This window comes from Mus caroli, chromosome 2 (genome assembly GCF_900094665.2).
Source record: "Mus caroli chromosome 2, CAROLI_EIJ_v1.1, whole genome shotgun sequence".
NCBI lineage: Eukaryota > Metazoa > Chordata > Mammalia > Rodentia > Muridae > Mus > Mus caroli.
In genome coordinates, this window is record NC_034571.1 from 139,316,710 (window position 1) to 139,322,709 (window position 6,000).

Consider the following 6,000-nt stretch of genomic DNA (forward strand, 5'->3'; position numbering starts at 1 on the left):
CATGCCTTTAATCCCAGCACTCGGGAGGCAGAGGCAGGCAGATTTCGAGTTTGAAGTCAGCCTGGTCTACAGAGTGAGTTCCAGGACAGCCAGGCTACACAGAGAAACCTTATCTCGAAAAAACCAACCAACCAACCAACCAAATAAATAAATAATAAAAAAAGAAAAGAAGGTATCATGGTGTTCAGTCTCATGATCAGACTATTGTATTTAGCAGTTATCAGTATGGGTAATAATAAAAAGTATACAGTAAAGTGTTTTACACTCTCCACAGAACAGAAACTGAAATAACCAGTTATTAAATTAGTCACAAATATTGTTCTGAAGGGTTTTTGCCCATATGCAGAACTGTCTAAAATATATCCTTTTTATAGACTCTAGGCCTCACCACCACTATGCTTGAATGAGTTCACAAATCTGTTGTAACCTGTAGTTTTCCTGTTGCCCTCTGCCTCTCCTCATGATAGGCTCCTAAGTCCTGGCAAGAATTAGAACATTTCAGCTACTGATACTGGAACTACCATACCCACCTTGGTTTTGTGACTTAACAGATATTGGCTGCCAGCAACATAAGGGCTAGAACTTTTGCCTTCAAAGTTTCTTCCCTTCACTGCTCCAAAATTTGAAGACTAATAGTTGTAATTTCACAAATCACTGTAGCTTATAACATCTCCAAAATTGCTTCCATCATTACTATTCATTATAACCACCCCCACAGTCACCATACTCTATCACCACAGCTGCCACCAAAGACACATGGACACTGAAGACCACTGTGATCAAAACCGTAACTGCCACCAAAACCACTTACAAGACAACTACCAAAGTTTCTGGAACCACTTTGACCTCTTTGGGTGGATAAAGAATTAGCCATTTCTTGCTTCATTGGACCGTTTCTTACTTCACAGTTGTAGCCATTTACAATATTGTATTTCTGAATGACAGTCTCATTCACTGAGCCAAGGTCACCAAAAGTGAAATAATGTCAGAAGTCATGTTCTTTGGTTTCTTCTCCAATACCAAAAATGATCATCTTCACAGTTAAGCAGATACCTGGTCTTTGAGAGTCTTTTCTTGACACAGACTCTCTCTTGTTCCACAACTCTTTACCCATTTTATGTGGTCTTCCATTCATATTTGCATCCACTCCCACTGTCACTGTGTAGGTGACAAATCCGAAGCCTTTGGAGCACTTGGTATTTGAATCTCTCATTACCGCACAGTTGGTGAGCTTCCCATTGCTTAAATGACTCCTCAAAGACTCGCCAGTTCTTTTGAAGCTTGGCCCTCTGATGAAGAGCTTCCGCAGCTGCTCTGGGTCCTTAGGATGCTCTGACTTAGACGGGACAGCAGGGATGAGCACCTTTAGCAACGCTTCTTCCCTCACGGCACCAGCAGGCAGAGAGCTGAATTGGTGATTTTCAAGTTATATTTATGTGTACCCATTTTGGGTTCTCATTCAAAATTGTACAACCAGTCTAACCCACCCTGGTTTATGCTCCTTACAGGGAACTCATTCCAGCTTTCCCATCAAAAACTGGCACAGCTGCTTGAACAGGCCTATTCCTAGAGGGCTCCGCTAGCAGCAGAAGGGTGAAATTTGCAGCCATAATCTCATAATACTGTGATTCAACCTGATAGTGGAATATGCCCCAGCATCTTCACTGGCACCAGAATGCTAATGAAGGATGCAAATCCCCATCCAGAGCAGGGCATAAGCAGCAGAACCTTGCTAAATGGCTGTAATGAATGTAAACTGTAGCATAGCAGCTGAACCTTGGGATATGCTTAATTGCATATCGGGTGGCTTAGACTTCAGCCCTGCCAGTTGCAGGAGGATTACTTGTCTTTGGTGAACTCAGTGGAGAGTTGAAAGTAAATTTGCTCAGACGATAGTAGACTTTAGAATAAGCATAACAGAAGAATCATAAATAACCACTAAGGAGGGTAAACCACAACCTAGTCTAAGCCTGCTCTTTGCTAACCACGGACTGGGCTCTTAGAGAGGGAGCCACTGTCTCTTGATTTAGGCTTTTAATAAAGTATAAGTCATGAAGAAAACAAATGAGTTCTACTTAAAATAAGAGGTATGTTCAGTGTTCAGTGCCAGAGAATATTATCATAGCAGGGTGCTAAAGCTGTACTTTCATTACCTCAAATAGGTGACCCCAAACATCTTCAAAAGGTCAGGAATAGGAGACTGCAAATTTTAAGCTTTTACTGAGCCAAGTTTTCCAATCCTGCTTCTTCCCCAGTGAATAGAACTGGTATAGCCTTAGTTCTTAACCACGCGACAATTTTTTCTCTATAATAATTTGTTTAGGGTGGCAAGATGGCTTAGTAAGGGTAGTTGCCAATAAGCTTCAATAAGTTAAATCCCTGGGACTCACAAGTTGTGCTTTGATCTCCATATGTGCACTGTAGTATGCACCCTCAATAAGTAATTTTCCTTTTAAAAACATGTAAGAAGTTGTGTATGTAACTCAGACTGCTTGCCTGGCCTGTGCAAAGCCCTGGGTTCTGTCGTCAGGTGTGGTAGTATATGCCTGCAATCTTAGCACGAAGGAGGTGGAAGCAGGAGGGCCCTAAGTTCAAAGTCATCCTCTCCTGTGTGCAAGTTTAGTGTGGGCTGTTAGGACCCCATCTCAAAAAAAGAGTCGACACAAAGAGATAGTAAACTTTATTGAAAATAATAGAATTCCTCAAAAACTTGCCTGCTCTTGGGACTCTTCCTCCCATTGGATTTTCTTGTCCAGCTTCAATATGAGGAGTTTTGCCTTGTCTCATCATGTTTTGTCTTGTTTGGTCGCTGTTTTTTTGGAGGCCTGCTCTTTTCTGAAGGGAAGCTTAGGGGAAGTGGGATGGGATAGAGGATGTGGGAAAAGCTGGGAGCAGTAGAGGGAGAGGAAACTGTGGCTGGGATGGACTGTATGAGAGAAGAATATTTTCAATAAAAATAAATAAGAAAGTAATAGGAAACAATGGGAACAAAGCCTTCCTTCCTCATGTGTGCTTTCCCCTTAATTCCTCAACTCGCCTAAGGTAACGGGGATGTTCTGCTTTTTGTGATTAAAAATTATCCAAAGTTTTTTGAGAAATGGACTGTTTGATTATTTTTTTCTTTTTGTTATTGTCGTTAACCTATTTTTACAATCCAGTCATTATCCCCCTCCTGTTCTGCCCTCCCACAGTTCCTCATCCCATTCCCCCCCTCCCCATCTCCAAGAGGATGTCCCCACACCCTCACACCCTACCACCACCCTGCCAGGCCTCTCCATTCCCTGGGGCCTCAAGTTTCTCAAGGATTAGGTGTGTCTTTTCTCATTGAGGCCAGACCAGGCAGTCCTCTGCTGTATATGTGTGTGGGGGGCCTCAGACTAGCTTGGTGTATGCTGCTTGATTGGTGGCTCAGTGTCTGAGAGATCTTAGGGTTCCAGGTCTGTCCAGACTGCTGGTCTTCCTATGGGGTTGACCTCCTCCTCAGTTTATCCAGTCTTTTCCTAATTCAACCATAGGGGTCCCTGATTTCAGTCAATTGCTTGGGTGCAAGTACCTGCTTCTGTCTCAGCCAGCTGCTTGTTGGGCCTCTCGGAGATTAGCCATGCTAGGCGTCTGTCTATAAGTACATCATAGCATCAGTAATAGTGTCAGGCCTTGGAGCCTTCTCTTGAGATGGGTCCCAATTTGGGCTAGTCACTGGAGCGCCTTTCCCTCACTCTCTTCTCCATTTTTGTCCTTATAGTTCTTTTAGACAGGAACAATTCTGGGTCAGAGTTTTTGACTGTGGGATGGCAACCCCATCCCTCCACTTGATGCCCTGTCTTTCTACTGGAGGTAGATTCTACAGGTTCCCTCTCCCAGCTCTTCAGCATTTCATTTAAGGTCCCTCCCGTTGAGTCTTGAGATTCTCTCACTTCCAAGTTCTCTGGTCCATTCTAGAGGGTCCCCACCTCCCACCTCCCAAGGTTGTATGTGTATTTCCGTGCCTTCTGGTGGCCCTGGGGGATTTACTCCTGGTCCCACCCAATATCTGATCATGTTCCCCTTTTCCCCTCCCCCTCCCTTCCCCTTTCCCCCTTCCCCACTCATTTCCTCCCCCCTCCCTCTGCCCTCTTGTTTCTTCTCCCTCCCAAGTGGAATTGAAGAACTCTCACTTGGGCCCTTTGGCTTGTTAACTTTTTTGAGTTCTGTGGATTGTATTCTGTGTATTCTGTACTTTTTGGCTAAGATCCAATTGTTAGTGAGTATATACCATGCATGTCCTTTTGGGTCTGAGATACCTCACTCAGGATGATATTTTTTCCATACATTTGCCTGAAAAACTCATTTTTTTTCCGAGACAGGGTTTCTCTGTACAGCCCTGGCTGTCTTGGAACTCACTTTGTAGACCAGGCTGGCCTCGAACTCAGAAATCCGCCTGCCTCTGCCTCCCAAGTGCTGGGATTAAAGGCAAGTGCCTGGCTATGTCCTCATTTTAAATAGCTGAATAGTATTCCGTTGTGTATATGAACCACATTTTCTGTATCCATTCTTTCATTGTGGGACATCTGAGTTGTTTCCAGCTTCTGGCTATCACAAATAAGGCTACTATGAACATAGTGAAGCACGTGCCCTTGTGGCAGGGTGGGATATCTTTTGGGTATATGCCTAGGAGTGGTATAGCTGGGTCTTCAGGTAGATCTATTTCCAATTTTTTGAGGAACCTCCAGATTGATTTCCAGAGTTGTTGTGTGAGTTTTCAATCCCACCAGCAATGGAGGAGTGTTCCTCTTTCTCCACTTCCTCGCCAGCATCTGCTGTCACCCGAGTTTTTGATCTTAGCCATTCTGATTGCTGAAAGGTGGAATCTCAGGGTTGTTTTGATTTGCACGTCCCTGTTCACTAAGGACTTTGAACATTTCTTTAAGTACTTCTTGGCCATTCGAGATTCCTCTGTTGTGAAATCTCTGTTTATCTCTATATCCCATTTTGGGGGGTTATTTGATGTTTTGGAGGTTAGCTTCTTGAGTTCCTTATGTATTCTGGATATTAGCCCTCTATCAGATGTAGGTTTGGTGAAGATTTTTTTCCCAGTCTGTAGGTTGCTGATTTGTCCTATTGTCTGTGTCTTTTGCCTTACAGAAGCTTTTCAGTTTCACGAGGTCCCATTTATCAATTCTTGATCTTAGAGCCTGAGCCATTGGAGTTCCAGCATAAAGAGCCAGTCATTTTCTTGGTGTAGTTAATACGATCATTGTCTTTACTAGCTGCCTAGCTTCAATTCTACAGAGTAGAACAAAGCATCTTTCCCAAATATAAATGACCACAAAGACATTCAGAAGTTTTATCTAACTTTCCATGAATAATAAATCTGTCATGTAGAGGAAATGGATAAAGGGTTGTCTAGTGATGGCAGAACAGATGGCTTCAGAGATCTGGGTTCCTGATGAGTTTATAGAACTGTTTTGCTGTTTCTAGACTGTCTACCTCCAAATGTATGTTGTAAAAATGAAAATAATTCTCAAGTTTCTCTAATATATTAGTTATCTGAGTGAAGTAAGTAGTCCTACAGTCTGTCATATGTAATCTGGAGTCATACCTACAAGCCCTGGTCAAAGGCTTTTCCTGAGAACCAGGAGAGCCAATATTCTAGGGTAAGAGAAAGCCAGCATCCTAAATCAGACAGAAGCAAATTCCTCCACCTTGTCTGTGCTTTCCCTCTACACATTGGATGATACTCAAAAGCTCAAGTGTTGCCAATTGACAGGCAGTATTAAGAAGTGAAGTATTTAAGAGGTGGTCAGATCGCCGCAAGGCTTCATTCCTTTCTGATGGAATTAAATCTCTTAAAACAGCTTTGTGTTGCTCTGTTATTTTCTTACCTATTTATTTTCTACCAAGTGTGTGGGGATGCAGCAAGATGTGCAGCAAGCTAGACACCACACTCTGGCACCTGGATCTTGGATTGTCTCCAAAATGGTAAGACAATACGCTCCTCTTCTTTCTTTCTTTTTTTTTTTT

The 6,000-nt window shown here is 43.0% G+C and overlaps 1 pseudogene; it reads right to left on the reverse strand.

The window, feature by feature from the left end:
• Positions 1-498: 498 nt before the first annotated feature.
• Positions 499-1,610, reverse strand: LOC110307231 (annotated as a pseudogene).
• Positions 1,611-6,000: the final 4,390 nt, after the last annotated feature.